The sequence below is a fragment of the Rousettus aegyptiacus genome, unplaced genomic scaffold (genome assembly GCF_014176215.1).
Source record: "Rousettus aegyptiacus isolate mRouAeg1 unplaced genomic scaffold, mRouAeg1.p scaffold_m13_p_3, whole genome shotgun sequence".
Lineage (NCBI taxonomy): Eukaryota > Metazoa > Chordata > Mammalia > Chiroptera > Pteropodidae > Rousettus > Rousettus aegyptiacus.
In genome coordinates this window covers 22,583,438-22,600,797 of record NW_023416306.1, presented here as the reverse complement: position 1 = coordinate 22,600,797, position 17,360 = coordinate 22,583,438, and the positions used below count along the sequence as shown (strand labels likewise).

Below are 17,360 nucleotides of genomic sequence, written 5' to 3'. Positions count from 1 at the left end.
GACAAATGCTGGGAGAGGTAGCTATTATTATAATCTCCATTTCAGAGGGGGAAGGGAGTTAGAGGTGACCTGCTTGAGGCCATACAGTGTGTACATCATGTGGCTACATTTTCATCCAGGATTTCATGTCTCCAAATTCCACGTTCTTCTCACTCTGCCCCACTGTCTCTCAGGCTATGTTGACGAAATGAAGATAGTAGTGTTAAAAAGAGTAACTATGAACTCTATTGAAAGCTTACTTGGGCCTGGCCCTGTGTGAAGAATTTTATTTGCATCATCTTGTTTAATCTTCACCACAACTTAGAAAGGTTGGTGCTATTATTATGTCCCTTTTATAGTTGAAGAAACTGAGGCACATAGAGCTAAAGTTAGTTGTCCTAGATCCCCAGCTTGGCAAATGGTAGAGGTAAGATTTGAATTCAGGTCTGTTTCAGTCCAAAGCCTAAAGTCTTAATCTATATCAGTCTTTTCCTTGAAAGAATGATTCACTACTTTGACATTTGCAAGTACCTATGGAATTAAAACCCCAAAAGCATACAAATTAACACTTAACAGGGTATACTTTGGAGCTAGGCTTACATTTTCTTCTGTCTGCTTTTTGAGCCTAGAGAGGCAACATAACAATAGTTAAGGCCATGGGTTCTGGAGCTAGTCTGCCTGGATTTAAATTCTTGCTGTACCAATTACTATCTCTGTGACATTGAACAAGTAACTTCATCCTCTGGTCTCTGTTTCCCCATCAGTAAAATGGAAGTGGTACTCATAGTATCTACTTTATGGTGTAGCTTAGGTGGGTTTTGTGAGTTAATATTTATTTGTAAAGCTTTTAGAACAGTGCCTGGTGCCTGGTGAGAGCTTATGAGGGTTAAAACAAAAATGAAAACATCAACCTCCTAGAATCTCAAGACAGGGTAAAACATACCTTAGGGAACTCACGTGAGCGTGAAATGTAAAAGCTCCCTACACAGAGCTGTAGACAGCACATGATGGCCATTGTTTTTATTATATGTGGAGAATTGAAGGTTTCTTTGATCTACTTCCTTGCCTTTCTTTGGCAAAAACAGGACTTCCTGAGAAGGAAGCCCTCAAACTTTCCAATGGCATAGAAAGGCAGAGTTATCTTGAGTGATTTTAAGGTAGGCAATTCACATCTATCAGAATTCCTGTTTCAGGAGTGTCATTTGCTGGCATGAAACTGTGGGGGACCTCAACAGGACTCTCCTGGAGACCCACACATCCTTGCAGCACCTGGGCTAACTCCCTTCAGACAGATTTTCTCTAGCTCCCTCCTCCAAAATGCACCCAGCCTTTTGCAGAGTGTGAGTAGAAGTCATTCATGGGGCACTTTGTGCGAGACAATCCCCAGGGCATTGTTCGCCCCTGAGATTCTGGGATCTGGAATGGAGCCCATCCGCCTTGCCTGCCTCCAGGGGAGTAAAGATACACCGAGTTATCTTTTCAGCTGTGCACTGACTGCTCTTCACCATTAGGCTCTGAGCTTTACGAGGCAAGGACAGGACACAGGTGAGGTGCAGAGTGAATGAATGTTTGCAGGTGGGCAGTTCTGGCCTACATGTCTTTCCAGAGTGAAGGAGGAGGGCTGGCTTCACGCATGTGCGACCAGGTACCCATGCTTAAAAAGGCCTTGAACTTGGCTTCATGGCTGTTGCTATCTTGAAATTTTTAATAATTTTGAATAACAGGCCTGGCGAATCATGTTGCTGCTCCTGTGAAGGAGGCTTGTCTACCTGGAAGTTCTCCAACATGACCTCTCAGGAGTTCCAAAGGCCTGATGTGTCTTTTGGGTGGTGAATATCTAGAAAGACATAAAGAAGATTTTAACATTTTTGCTTGGTCATTGTTTTCTTTATTATGCATGACATTGGCTCCATGATTAGAAGGCATTCTCCTGCCTCCTCACCCCCAAGATGGTATGAATATCTTTTGGTCTTCTCTTTAGTTCAGGGTTTATTTATCCACCAACCAGATATTGCTCAGGAAAGATAATAGTACAGGCCTGCCAAGGAAGAAACAAATGCACAGCCTGGCCTGCTGAGTGCCAGGGCTCATGGAAGGATGGGCTGGATTAGATGGTTCACACCAGTGACTAACTTAGAAGGTCAGGGGTTCCTGGGTACAGAAAGACCAGTCCTTGTTCCTGGCATTGCCCTGCAGCTTTGTTCTCTCTGGGACTCAGAGAGACTTGTTTAATTAGGGGACGCTGTTTGGAGGCAGAAGGACCTGGTTTGAATATCATTTTCTCCAGCCTGCACAATTTCTGGGAATTTGCACCAAAAGAGTGAGCAGGAGACAGGGTCTCTACCCTCGCAGAGCTCAGAGCCTAGAGGACAGAGCTGACGAGGGAAATCACAACAGCACAAACAGGTAATTACAAGTGCTGCTGTGTGTTATGATAGACACTGCGGGGAGTTATGAGTGCTTAACAGGGAGAGAGGATCAGGGCGCAGGGAAGGCATCCTGGAGGGTTTGACGTTCGAGGAGAGAGTGGAGGAGGGGTTTATCAGGAAGGGGACGGAATAGGGGAGGAGAGAGAAGAGCATGTGCAAAGCCCCTAAGATGGGAGGAAGAATGGGGTTTTTGAGAAACTCAGCACAACCAGTGGAGAATGGAGAGAATGAGGGGGCAAGAGGCCATAAGTGAGACTGGAGAGGTAGGTGAGGGTGCACAGCAGAGATGAGAGTTTTGGTCTTGGCTCTTAGAACAAGAAGACATTGAAACAGGAGAATTTAAGCTTTGTGTTGTTAAAACAGGCGTGTCTGTTTTGGAGGGCAGAGGGATTGAGACACGAGTGGGCGAGGGGCCCGAGTGGGAGGCTGTGCAGCTGGCCCAGGTGATAGGCATGGAAGCTTAGACTCGCTGGTGCACCAGTGGAAAAATTCAAGGGACATTTACGAAGGCAAAGCATGGGACTTGGTAATGGCTTGTTAAGAGGGATCGTGAAGGCTAATATCACTCCTTACCTCACAGGGAAGTGAGGATGAAGTCAGATAATGTGGGAACAACGCCTGCACACTGCAGGCGCTCAGTAAAAGTTTCCTTCCTTGTCGTTGAACCTGGGTTTCTGAGGCTCTGTCAGTCTTGAACGCTCCCTTGGAGATGGCCTATGGCTTCAGCTTCCAAGAGAGTTTAAGAGCATCACCTCCCATCTTTCTAGATCCCATACCTGTGCCTCTGTGGCCTACTTCATTATGGGACTTAGTGGACAGCTGCTCTCCATATTAAAATTACTGTCAAGTGAGGTCCTAGAGTCCTTGTCATGCTGCTGAGGCACATCTCTGCCACCACATACTTGCTGGCCAGAGCACAAAGGCCACAGGTGAGGAGAGGCTGTTTGAAGGCAAGTTAATCCTGTGTGAGGTGGCACTGAGGTCCTGTGAGGGGCCGCTGGTGCTTGAGTCATAGAGAGAGTACTACCTGCCTCCGAAGAGCAGGAGAATAGATGGGCAGAGGGTGCATGGGCTTCTGCCTTTCCCTAGGTGATGGCTGGGAGGAAGGGAGTTGCAAAAGGGCCATGGGAAGGAGGGCCTAGTCAGGGGCCACACTCACATGCTTATGCACCTGTATGTGTGTACCTGTGAGCCCATGGGAGTGTACCGGGGTGAGCATATGAGTGTACAATCAATCATGTTATTTATGTCTGTGTGCTTGCATGCTTGGGCTCATGTCTTCACGGGCATGTGTGTGCATGCATGGCTCTCTATGTAAGTATATGCATTCTTGGGCACATGGGAGGTATGTCTGTATGCATGTGTGTGTGTTCCTGCAGAAGCACTGGGTCTAAGTGGCCCCGCCCCCAGACTCACACATGCCCCTGGCTGCCAGCAGGTGGCCCCTGAGCACCGTGTGCTGGGCTCTGGGGAAGGGGGCCAGCTGTGTTCCTCCAGCCCTCTCCTTCCTGAGGGAATCTCTGCGGTGAAGACTGCAAGAGTCCTCCTCACTCTTCTGGTCCCTCTGGGTTTTATTCTGAGGCTCTGCCTGCTTTGGGTTCCACCTTCAGCCCATTCAGAGACAGAGGTACATCCAGTAGCCAAGAGAGACACTGGGCATAAGGAAGGTTCTGATTGTGGCAAGGTCTGAGAGTGGCAGGGACTTACCTTTATGTAGGATTCCTGTGATGCTCCTGCATCTGTGCTAGGTTCTTAAGGAGGGATGCTGGCCCCGGACTAAGGCAGGCAGTAGGCTTGTAGGCAAGCCCCTGGCCTTGGGTAAGGCTGGGGAGGAATGCAGTCTGAGGGTGAGGGCTGCTCCCTTTGGGTCACAGAAGGGGCAGAAGATAGTGTCCAGGGATGCTGCTAACCTCCCTTGTAGTGGCAGTGAGTCCAAGCAAGACATAGCTGGTGCTTCCCTTTCTTGGAGGTGGGGCAGTATGATCATCCATATCTCTTAAAGTCAGCAACTGAGTACTCACAGACAGTCAGTTTTTATTAATCCTGACTATACGGCCTCAGAATAATCTGGAAGGCTGGAGAAAGAACCAGGGACCCAGCTGGACTTCATCACATGCCTGTGGCAGCCACCAGGAGGCTGGCAACTCTGTTATAGTTGGCTCTGGCTGAGGTTTTCTCCCATGAACAGTTCTTGCAGGACGGGGCCCTGGTCTGCTTGTCTCTGGGTTCACTGCGCCCATTGTAGAGCTGGAATTTTCTGATGGCTCCATGAACAGGAGCAATGTGTGGGTGGGTGGCGGGCACACTGTGGAGTTCCTGGCAGTTAGGACAGTGGAGGCGAGATGGGAAGACATAGGTGGAGTGTAAAGCTGAGTCTGGACCAGACCTGCTCTGGTGGTGTCGGATGGAACCCAAGGGAGGTTGGGGTTTCCAAGAAGGAAGGCTCAGGTCAGACCTTTGTAGATTGTTGGAACTGTACAAGACCTGAGCCATTAGGGAACCTCGTGGTTTTTATCCTTTTTTATAGGGCTCTAGGGGAGGTCCCCCTGATATACCTCAGGGCACCCAGTGGTGGTGGGGAAGTAGCGGAGAGAGCTAGAGTCAAGGCTCTGAACTCCTGACCTCGATTCAATTGAAGTAGCTCAGCTTTTTATCTTGAGGACAACTTGGAATTTATTTTTAATCAAAGGAGTTATAATTGAATACCTATTGTATGACACCCATGGTTCTGGATTCTAGAGATATTTGGAAAACAAGACATACAACTTCTCTGCTCTCTTGGCCATTATATTCTAGTAGGGAAGAGAAGTAAATAAATAGACAAGTTGGATTTGGGTTATAATCGATAAGAACATAATAAAATGGGGTATGCAATAGACTGACTTGAGGGAAGGAAGCGGAGGAGCTACTTGAGATCCTGTGGTTAACATCCTCTCTCCAAGGAGGTGACATTTGAACTGAGGCCTGAATGATGACAGCGGGAAGAACATTCTAGATAAGATTCTGTTTGAAGAAAAAGCTCTGTGGAAAAATTTGAAAATCGCTCAGTCTTCTTTTATTTATATTCATTTATTTAAATTTCAAAGGTAATACATATTCATTATAACAATTTCAAACCATATTAATGTATATAAAATCAAATGTAGAAGTAGCTTCTTTCTTCTTCATCTCTCCTCCTCCTCCCCCAATTCCACTTCCTGAAGAGACTCCTTTTATCAGTTAGGTGGATAACCTCTCAGATTTTTCTCTGTGCATCTGCAAATACATATGTTAATTTCCAACTTTATCTCTACTTGCCTGTCTCATAGGACATTTAAGATTAACGAATTCAAAATGGACTCTGGACTTTCTAAACTAAACTTTCCTCCCCCAGATTTTTCCACCTTAGAAAAAATACCACCGTCCCACCCATTGTTCAGGACCCAAGGCTTGGAGACATCCTTGATTTTTCCTTTGCCCCCAGATCCCCTGAGTCCAATCCACTGAGGACATCCTATTGGCTCTACCTCCAAAATGTCTCCCTACTGCCTACAACCTGGTCTTAGCTGCCGGTACATCTTACCAGGACCGCCTAAGTGCCCTCCATCCTCCTGTTGTTATTTCTTACAATTCTTCCTTCACTCAAAAGCAAGAGTGATCTTTTAAAAATGGTAGGCCTGGTCATGTCTCTCCTTGCTTAATACCCTGCTGGCTTCCCAATCTGTTCATCTGAAGGTTGAAGGTCAAGGCCTCAATGATATTGAGTTCTTGTCCTCCTCTTCAATCTCATCTTGTCTGTTTTTCCTCCTTATTCATTCCTTCATCTCCCCCCTATTGTGTGTTGGGGCCTTGCCTTTGCTGGGCTAATTCTTTGTCACCATTCTGATCTTAGCTCAATGTCTTCCTCCAGGGAGGCCTCCTTTCATGGCTCCCAGGAAATAGTGCCCCTGCTCCCCACATTCATTCTATCACATTGTTTTGTTGCCTTTACAGTACTTTGTTGCTGGAACTATTGGAATGCATCTTGCCTATTTGTATCCTTATTTATTGTCTGTCTCCCATGCCCATCACTGGAACCCAGCCTCCATCAGGGCAGAGATCTTAACTCTGTGTTCTTATTCACAGCTCTATCGATAGACAAATGAAATTCTTTCTTTCCAGATTATTGCTAATGAACAAGGCTCTGGTGAACATTCTTGTACCTACATCTTTGCGTAATCATGTAACGATTCTGTGGGACAGATGCTTAGAAGTGCTATTTCTAGGCCTGAGATGATATGATTTAAAATTTGATAGAGATAGCAAATTACTGTATCACTTTGCACTCCCATGGACTTTGAAAATGCCCTTTTCCAGTCCTTGTCAGCTTTGGTTAATAGAAATCTTTTTCTTCTTTCTGGCCTATGTAATGAATAAAAACCAAGTATTTTGTTTCAATTTGTATTTTCCCGATTATGTGAGGTCGAATATCTTTTCATGTGCTTTTTGATCATTTGTACTTTTTCTTTTGGGTAAAAAACTCTTTGCTGGCCCCACTCCTTAGTATGGTTCTGTTTGTGAGAAAGAAAAGTAAATAGTGGGGAGGCGATTACATGTGCCACATACCATTTGGCTACTTATTTTTGTCATGGCTGTTTCTTTCTATCTTAGGTGCAGCCTTAACTTTTCTATTTCTGTTATTGTGAAAATAGCATGTATACCTATAAAATTTTCCAAAAAAAATCTACGAAAAGATATAAAATAAAAAGTAATCTTCTTCCTATTACACTAACATAACCTTGTATATCTGTTTGAACAAATTTTTCATGTTTACATGCACATTCATTCATCATTCACATATTTGTCATTCATTCCTCTGACAAATGTTTACAAGTAACTTATATTTCTAACATTTATTGGGGATTTATCATATCTCTGGCATTGTACTAGATATATTAAAAGAGGAGATATACATATCGTTTATTTAAAATTTTTTTGGAAGTTGAATTTTTATTTTTTTTACATTTTAAGATGGTTCTGCGGTAGCACATACATATTTATCTCATTGTTTTTAATGTTTGCTCATTATTCTATTTTATATATGCCAGAATTTATTTAATCCGGTCCTTATTGATGGACATTTACATTGTTTCCTGTGTGTTTGCAATTACAACAATGCTATAGTGAATATCCTTGTAGATATATCTTTGCAGACATGTACAAATATATCTGCAGGACAGAATCCTAAAATAGAATTGCATTTTAATTTTGATAAACATTGCCAAATTGTCCTACAAAACTATGTTCCAATTCACACTCCTATCAGATGTGTGAGAATGTCCATTTCTCTACTTTATTTGCAACCTTGGATATTATCTCTTAAATTTTTGCAAACGTAATGGGCAGAGAGTGGAACCTAGCGTTTCATTGTTTTATTTTGCATTTCCCTAATTAGGAGTGAAGTTGAAAATCTTTTTATATAATTATTGGTCATGTATATTTTTTCTATGAATTGTCTGCCCATTTTTCTTTTTTCTTTTATTAAAATGATTTTTTACTTTTCAATTACAGTTGACATACAATATTATAGCCTCAGGTGTACAACATAGTGATTAGACCATCAAAATGGTCTCTGTATCTATGAGTTTGTTTCTGCTTTATTTGTTCATTTATTTCATTTTTTAGGTTCCACATATGAATGAAATTATATAGTATTCATCTTTCTCCATTTGACTTATTTCACTTGGCATAATATCCTCTAGGTCCATCCATGTTGCTGCAGATGGCAAAATTTCATTCATTTTTTGGGGGGCTGAGTAATATTCCATTGTATATATGTATCACTTTTTCTTTATTCACTCATCTATTGATGGACACTTAGGTTGCTTCTTTATCTTTGCTATGGTGAGTAATGCTACAATGAACGTGTGGATGCATATGCCTTTTTGAATTAGTGTTTTGGGTTTCTTTGGATAAATATCCAGAAGTGAAATTACTGGATCCTTCTTTGTTTCTTGTTATAACCTTTGTTTTAAAGTCTATTTTGTCTGGTATAAGTCTTGCTACCCTAGATTTTTTTTTCATTTTCATTTTTATGAAATAGCTTTTACTATCCCTTTGCTTTCAGTCTCTATGTGTCTTTCTATCTGAAGTGAGTTTCTTGTAGACAACATATTGTAAGCATCTTGTCACCACCCTATGTCTTTGTTTGGAGCATTTAATCCATTTATAGTTAAAGTAACTGTTGATAGGTATGTAGTTATTGCCACTTTATTATTCATAATTTTGATATTTCTAAATTCTTTTTCTTCTTAAAGAAGTATAGCATTTTTTGGTTTGGTAGTGATGAACTCTTCTAGCTTTTCCTTGTCTGGGTTGCTCTCTATATGTCCTTTTATTCTAAATGATAGCTTTGCTAGATAGAGTAATCTTGGTGATAGGTCCTGGCTTTTCATCTTTTTGAATATTTTGTATCAGTCTCTTCTGGCCTGCAAAATGTCTGTTGAGAAATCAACTGACAGTTTTATGAGAGTTCCCTTGTAGGTAACTAACTGCTTTTCTCTTGCTGCTTTTAAGATTTCCTTTTTGTCTTTACCCTTTGGCATTTTAATTATAATGTGTCTTGGTGTGGGCCTGTTTGGGTTCATCTTGTTTGGGACTTTCTGTGCTTCCTGGGCTTGTATGTCTGTTTCCTTTGACATATTAAGGAAGTTGTCCATCATTATTTCTTTAAATAGATTTTCAATTCATTGCTCTTTCTCTTCTTCTTCTGGTACCCCTATGATGTGAACGTTGGTGTACTTGATGTTGTCTCAGAGGCTTCTTAAACGATCCTCATTTTTTAGGATTTTTTTTTCTTGTTGCTATTCTGATAGGGTGTTTTTTGCTACCTTAGCTTGCTGGTTCAACCCTCTTTTTCATCTGATCTTCTAATACATACATCACTTCAGTTATTATATTCTTCATTTCTGACTAGTTCCCTTTTATGTTACCTATTTCCATTTTTATATTTCTATCTCTTTGTTGAAATTCTCACTGAGATCATTGAGCATTGTTATAACCAGTGCTTTGAACTCTGAAGCTGGCAGATTGCTTATCTCCTTCTTGTTCTGGAGCTTTATTCTGTTCTTTCATTTGGGACATGTTTCTTAGTCTCCTCTTTAGTCTACCTTCCTGTGTTTGTTTCTATGTATTAGGTAGAGCTGCTATATTTTCAAGTCTTAGTAGAGTACCCTTATGTAGTGGGTGTCCTGTGGAGCTCAGTTTCCCTGGTCACCTGAGCCGGGTGCTCCAGGTGTGTCCCTCGTGTGGGTCATGTGTGGCTTCCTGTTGTAGCTGAGCCTTGGTTGCTTTGGCATGTCAATGGGAAGGATTGGCCCTTAGGCTGATTGGTTGTGAGGACTGGCCGAGATACAGGGCATGCCAGGCCAGATACTGCTTATTTGGGGCTTGTGAACCTTTGAGAGATTTTAGGAAAGTCCTCAGCATGAGCCAAGACAGCCTATTTGTATGGAAAAGCCACTGGAAGTGGCTTGGGTGGGCCTGCAAGTTGGGTGTGGTGGGATCTCAAGAAATCAACATGGAGGGGCAAACCCTCTTAGCTAGGCTGATGGAGACTCAGATATGGTGCTGCCTATGAATGCAGGCTGGGTGTGGGGAGGGCTCAACAAAGGAATAGTGGTTTCTGCCAGCACTTCTGTCTGTCTGGGAAAAAGCTGCCCCTCCAGCCCTTGCCCTGAAGCCAGACAATTCATTTACTCCTCATATGTCCCTGATGCCTTTTGAGCTGCTTCCCCAGTGCTAGAGCTCAGAGCAAGTGACTCCATTAGCGAGTAAATTCATGCTTGGGCCCTTTAAGAGGAGTGCCTGAGACTCCAGCACCCAGTCTCCTCAGATTTTCACAGCCAGAATTTGTGGGGACTTCTCTTCCTGGCTTTGGAACTCTGGGCTGGGGAACCTGGTGTGGGGCTAGAACTCCTTGCTCTTCAGGGGGGACCTCTACAAACAAAATTCTTCCCAATTTTTAACTTCCATTTGGGGGTTGCCTTTTCTCCTGTGTCTCTGCCCCTCTTACCAGTCTCAATGTGGCTTCTTCTGTGATTCTTTAGTTATAGGAGTTCTAGTCAGCTAGACTATTCAGGTGATTCTCAATGGTAATTTTTCTTTAATTAAGTTGTAATTTTGATGTTGCATTAATTGTTTTTAATGCTTGGAGAAGCAACATTTCATAGTGGTAAGAGGACAGATTCTGGAACTGTATTGCCTCTTATTTCTCCATTTTTCATATTGAGTTATCTTTTAAAAAATTGACTTGTGAATTCCATATAGTATGGATATTTAAGCTTTGTTTGTTATGTATCTTGCAATATTTTCTCCCAAGATATTCTTATTCTTTTGTTACTGTTTATGGCATAGCCCTGTCTTTTTGATGGTGAAAAACGCTAATTTCTATGTAGACCACATTTCTTAATGTCTTTCTGCAGATTCCTCAACCTATGTTCAGGTAGTTTTTTTTTTCTTTCTTTCTTTTCTTTATTTTTTTTTCTTTTCAGCCAAGATTCTCAGGTGACCCTGCCTTGGGGGACTACAGTTGAATCTTAGACTAGAGGTGAGGAGGCTTCTTTTACTAGCCTTGCTGTTGCCTTTTCTCCTGTGTTGATAAGTAATTTTATAATTGATTTGCATGTTTTCCTATGAACAAAAGCATTATTTTTCATTCATTTGTTTAAACTTTTAAGGCTTCTTGTTTTTTTCTCACTTAAAAAGTTCAATTACCCAGAACATGGGATGGCCCTTCATCCTGGTTTAGATCATCGTTTCTAAAACTACTTCAGGGAGACCTAGAGGTTCAGTGGAAATGACTCAGGGGCCATCAGTGGGGTGTGGACTGAGTGAGTGGAGTAGATGCATCCTTCCCTTTTCGACCTGACTTGTTTCTGCATTTGATTACCTCTGATGAAAGCAGGGGTTTATGTGCTTAAGCAATCTTGGAAACTGCAATTGTTTAGTGAGGTCTTTATTTTCCAAAAGCTGAGAAGCTCCAGGGGCTTCAAAGAGTGCATCCTTTTTATATTGTAATTGCTTCTTCTCTTAACATGAAGCCCTCTTGAAGCTCTATAGTAACACTGGCTGGATGTTCATGTGTGTTCCTGAGCAGATTTTGTTTAATAGGCCATTATAAAATAATTCTTTCTTTGGTGAAGGTACTCAGTGGTAAGATTCATTAGTATGTCTTACTTTTAGAGCAGCATTAACCCATGTCTGCTCAAATATGTGAGTGTTCCCATTTCAACATGTATTTCTCAACATATCTATAAGGATCAATAATTTACCTGTAGAAGTCATGATGCTTTTGAGTGTAGAATAGGGAACCCAAACCCAACCATGAGAATGATTATCTTTGTTTAAACAAGGAGTTCAACGTAGGGCTATTTCAGGGTTGGTTAATTCAGCTGCTCAACAAGGATTAAGACTCTTTGTATCTTGCACATGTGGCTGCTGGGCTTTACGGTCATGTGCAAATTCAACAGTGTGCAACGTTTTTACTGCTGGTGGACTCACCATCAAATCTCTTTCAAGAGTGAAGAAAGTTTCTCTCAAAGCCCCCAATTCAATTCCCTCATGTTTTCTTTGTCAGGACTGAGAAACACACCTACTTCTTACCACTCTCTGCCTAGATAATGGGATTAGTTTAATCAATTACTACCTGTTCAAGATTTTACCCTGAGCTAGAGAGAGGGTCACTTTCACTTAAGTGGTGGTTACTTGGTTGAAATCAGAGAGGGTATTGTTAACAAGGAAGAAAGGATACAGAAGCAACCAATAGTGGTTGCTGCTTTTATTTTTAAAGTATGAAATTTATTGGAGTGACACTGGCTAATAACACTATGTAAGTTTCAAGTGTTCGATTCTATACTACATCATCTGTATATTGCATTGTGTGTTCACTGCCCAAAGCCAAGTCTTCTTTCATCACCATATATTTGACCTGCTTTATACTGCTTTTATTTTAACCTGTTAATTAGTTTATTAATTTTGTTTCCCTAGAACATAACACAATTATTGTTGGAGCAAATTGGTCCACTATTTTGAGGTTTTACAGCCCACTTCAAACAATTCTACACGAGAGAGAGTGTGCGAACTTTGTTGCTGCTAACACAATTGCATGTTCAAGAGACTGCATAGCTAGTGTCAAAAAAATAAAATTGGAGATTTATTAGAGGCAGAAGTAGGTGTATAGCTCCTTTAGAACGTTCTTACTCTCTCTTCTTTGAATATTTAACACACACTATCCAATTTCAGAATTTCATCTGTTTGGGTTTGCATCAGTCTGGTTAGGCAACAAAGCCACCATCTATTGACAATTTAAATTAATTAGTTAATTATTATTTTTTTACAATTGGTTGAAAGGAGTTTGGACATGAGGATGGTGGCTGAATAGTGCTCAGCTGGTTTCAGATATTTTCTCTCTATTAAATGAAGCGACAGCTTTTGTTTGCTTGTTTGTTTGTTTCAGATGAAAATTCATAGGTTCCACATGTTGGCTCAAGAGAAAAATGGTGATGAGCAACTTGGATTGTGCTAACGGGGTATTACATACACTCATGAAAGTTGGCTCTGTGGCAGGTTAAGGTTGTGATGTATAGATTCCCATTCACAGAAATGAAATTGCGTGTGTTCTGACTAGAGCGGCTGCTGGGCTCTGAAGACACTGGAAGTCTAGTTAAGTCTCACACCGTGTGTATTGTTTGGAGCATGGCAAGGATAACAAGAAGCACCGTGCACTGGGTTGAGATGCATGTGGTGCCTAGGGAGTGCCCTAGGCACCGGAGAACGTGAATTCTGCCATATGCAGCTCCAAGCTATTTGAGCTGAAATCAACCCTCCAGGATTTGGAACCCAGTCCAAATTTCCTCATGCTGTTATGCTGTGGAATGCAGGAAAGGAAAGAGGGGAGAAGGTTCACCCCTTGCTATGCTTTTATATCCTTTCCAGTATCAGGACTGATTCTCCAAAACAATTTTTCTTCATGCATCCAGACATTTGAACAATGTAACACTGAGTCAAGTCTTGAGTTTCCATAGCAAGTCATTCTAAAATTAAATACCATTTTCAGCCTTGGCAAATATTTTTTCCTCTACTCAAGAGCTCCAGAGACCTGGTGGTCCTATTCTGTTGCGGGGTGGGGCTGGAAGTACATACTCATGATGTAGGTCTCAGCAAACAAAGAATGGTGTGTGTGTGTTTGTGTGTGTGTGTGTGTGTGTGTGAGAGAGAGAGAGAGAGAGAGAGAGAGAGAGAGAGAGAGAGAGAGAAACAGAGAAACAGAGAAACAGAAAGAGAGGGAGAAAGAGAGATGCTTGTTTCTAAGAGAAGCTCTGGTAACAGGTTTCTGGGTAAATGAAAGTTGTATTGTCTTCCATCAGAGATGACTTGAAAATAAAGTGCTTTAATGCTAATACTGCAGATGTCTGCAGGAAACTCAGCACCACACTGAACACTGTAGTTAGATAGCTGTGCAAAAAAGTACATGAAGGAAAGGGCTAATGTGCAATACTTCTATTTAAGATAGAAGGAGGAAATAGAAATTGTGATAGCATGCTATTTCAAGTAATAATAGAAAGTACTTGATGTTTACATGGTGAATGGATCAATACTAATTCTGTAGTCAGTGCACATACAGTAGTTTGGATTATACAAGTGATAGATGCACTCAGTATAACTGAAATTTCCACCCTGCAACATTTATTTCTTGCTGCGTGTTAGATGGAATTTTCCACCCAACTATCTGGAAGGATTTGCATAAGAATGGTGATAGAGCAGTATTCTTTAATGATGTGCTTTTCTTTGTTAAACTTCAAAAATGTCTATGGTGCATGATGAGGTTTGGGTGAATTGCCAGGCTAATGCTTTTATATTTTCTTTAAAGAGCTTATCTTCACTGTGTTGTGGGAGTTACTTTATATCGTGGTTATAAAGGCAGTGGCAGTAAAGCCGAATTGTAGCAATCCCCAATAAATGTGTCCTCCTCCTCAAGAATTTGGTCCTGCTTAGGAGAGAATTTGGGAAGGAACTTGGCTGCCACTGGTTCAGCTGCAATGAGTCAGTTGGATCTGTTTTGTGTTCCTATACCTGGTTCTGCTCATGGAGAAGAGAGGATGCCATTCTCTAGCTCAAACAATGACTTCTTGTTAGCCTAAGTCAACACCCATTCCTGTCAAAAGGGCTTGAGATCAGCCCAACTGGTACTCTCACTGAAGACGAGTTGAATTATTCAGATCAGAGCCTGGGAGCAAATGTGGTTTGGAAAGTGACCTTTTTGTCCTCCCCACAAGAACCTAATGTTTACAATGTGAGGAGGAAAGAGCCTGGAATCTTGGGAATTCCAGGAATGCAGCCGCCAAGCAAAAGAAGCTTTCCTTTCCAGTCGTGCAGCTCCAGGACTCACTCTCCAAATTCTGCTCCACAGCAAGGATTTCCAAATACAAAGGTAGAAACACAAAACCTCGAAGCTGGAGCCCAGAAAGAGTTGTCCAATAGAGGACTTCACATTAACCTCAGTTTCAATAGAACAAAGAATTTGAAAGCCAAGAATGGAAAGAAACTTAAGGTCACCTAATCCAACCCTTTGTCTAATGCATGAATCTCTTTCCTCACACAGCTTCTCGGCTCAGTGATCATCAGTTGCAGCTTGAATACCTCTGAAGACAAAAAGCTCACTTCCTCCAAACAGAAAGGACAACAGATGATGTTACATGGAGGGTTTACTATGTGTCATGCCTTGTGATAAACCCTTGAGATTCGTGATCGTACTTAATGCTCACAATGACCTTATGAGGTTAGTGCCATTATTGCCACCAGATGGGGAAGCGGAGGCTCTATATGTTGCCTGCTCTTAACCCCAGCACACTCCTGCCCAGCTTGCCCCATCATTGACAGCCCTGATTATTATTTTTCCATCCTTTGGAGACATTTGGAATATACCCTGCCCCCTTTTTGACAGAACAACCCTTCAAATATTTGAGGGGGCCTTCCTGTTCCTTTACCAGTGTCTCCATTTTCCTTTTATTTCCTATTTCATGCCAAACACGTCTTAGTTTGGTGAGTTCCTCTCCACCCATTTCCACTTATCAATGCTCTCCCTCAAAACCTGTATCTTATCAGACATTCTGAAGAGACCCTATAATTGTTGATTTCTTATGTTAGGAGACAGTGTGCTTTGTTGGTAACATCTAATCATGAAAGCATCTATTCTGGGTGCAAAGGGAGGCTTTCTTAAGAACACATGGTGAACATTTTTTACAACCCTTTTCAGGAAGAAGGCATTCAAAAAATCCAGGGCGTTAAAATAAGCAAGTGTTGAGCTTTGGTATCATTGCTGGTCGGAAAGTCTATGCCAGAATGAAGGATGGAAGCCTTCCTGCACGGTGTTCATGGTTGTCCTGTGGGGTCCTGTGGGGGAGGAAGCTGCTTTTTGGATCTAATTCAGCCTGTGACTTGGGTTCTATGTAGCTCACTGGCATGTCCGTCTGTGTTAGCCTCCCAGCTTGTGAAAGGTGATTATGTTGTTGACACTCTGGCATTGTATTTCTCAGAGTGAGTTCTACTTAGAAATTGGCTGTAGTGTCACCTTGGGCAAATCACTCTACCTCTTTGTGCTTTAGTATTCTCCTCTGCAAGTACAGCGGTAAATTAATTACACAAGGAGGCCATTAGACTCAGGTGGCTGTAATGCTGTGGAGGCCTACTAAGCAAATCAAAATCTAAGCCTGTAAATGCCTCAAGGTTACTAAGTCAAAATGCTAAGGACAACCAATCACAAACAGCCAACTAGGCTTTAAGCTGTAGCTAATCAATAATTTCCCTACTTTGCTTCCACATCTTCTCTATGCTCATGAATGCCTCCCCCTGAGTTCCTCTGGGTGGACTGCTCCAAGCCACTTCTGGTTTGGCGCTGCCTGAGGGGAATATTTAATTTGCCTTTTAGTAAGTTCTGATATCAGAACAAGAGAATTGAAAGAGACACCCCGCAGCCTTCAGGAGCAACGAGGAAACAGGCGAAGGTACCTGTTGAGCACCTTGTGCTCTCTGCTTTCTCGTGGCTTGTGGGGGAAGTCATGGGTAAGGCCTTCTCAGATCCTAGCTCTGCGGCTTTTGCGTTATGAGCTTTTAGACTTTATTCGAACATTTCTTTGTTTAGGCTGGGTCCAACTTAAAAACCAGACTGGGTCTGACTTAGAAGGTGGACTGAGTTGGGGGGGCGAGCTGCGTTGGAGGTAAGCTGTACCCTGGGGGCCAGTGTGAATAAAAGTTTGTGTTAAGGTGCAACAAGTAAGTTAACTTCATCAAAGGTAATCTTGAATTATGGTGGCTACAGTGGAGAACTTTGAGCTTAGATAAGCTTGTTCATTTACAACGTACCTTAGAGTAAAAGGGGTCTCAACTAAGTACTCACTATAAAAGATAGAGGTAAAATTATTTTTGTCCTCTACAGTTTCTGGTGACTAGGAGGAGGCCCGGTGGGACACCCCACTTCCTCTGGAGCCTGCAAATGGTATCCTGGGAAAACTAGCAGAAGCCGGCAAAGGGTGAGAATTCTTATCAAAGTCAGCTCAACTAAATCTCCATCTGTGGTGCCTGGTTGAGAGAGGAAGGAAAGTAAAATTTCATGTTGTTAACTCCCCTCCCCCCTTTTTTTTCTTTTAAAATTCAGGTTGGCAGGCAAAAACATTAATTATTGATCCTTTCTCTCCCAGAGACGGCTTTTGCCTCTTGTTTGTCTCTTTCTTTCTTTCGGTTGTCTTTGGGAATGGCTCTCATGTTGAGAGGGTCGTATCTTTTGTACTCTCTTTGGGGATCCCTCTTGTGTCCACGGGGTTCTTCAATACTGCCAGGAATTTTTACTGTTTGTCTAGGCTGAAACCTGACAAGATATTTGAAAGGATTTTAAAAAGAGTATCTCTATGGTTAGAAGTTGACCAAATTGAAAACTGA

At 42.0% G+C, this 17,360-nt stretch overlaps 1 long non-coding RNA gene across 1 annotated transcript in view; it reads left to right on the top strand.

Annotated features, from left to right (window-relative positions):
- The first annotated feature begins 15,905 nt into the window (after window positions 1–15,905).
- LOC118615047 overlaps window positions 15,906–17,360 on the top strand; it is a 204,969-nt gene continuing 203,514 nt past the window's right edge. Inside the window, exons 1-2 of the long non-coding RNA XR_004956313.1 lie at window positions 15,906–16,429; window positions 16,861–16,954. This is a non-coding gene — a long non-coding RNA (uncharacterized LOC118615047). The remainder of the gene's footprint in view (window positions 16,430–16,860; window positions 16,955–17,360) is intronic.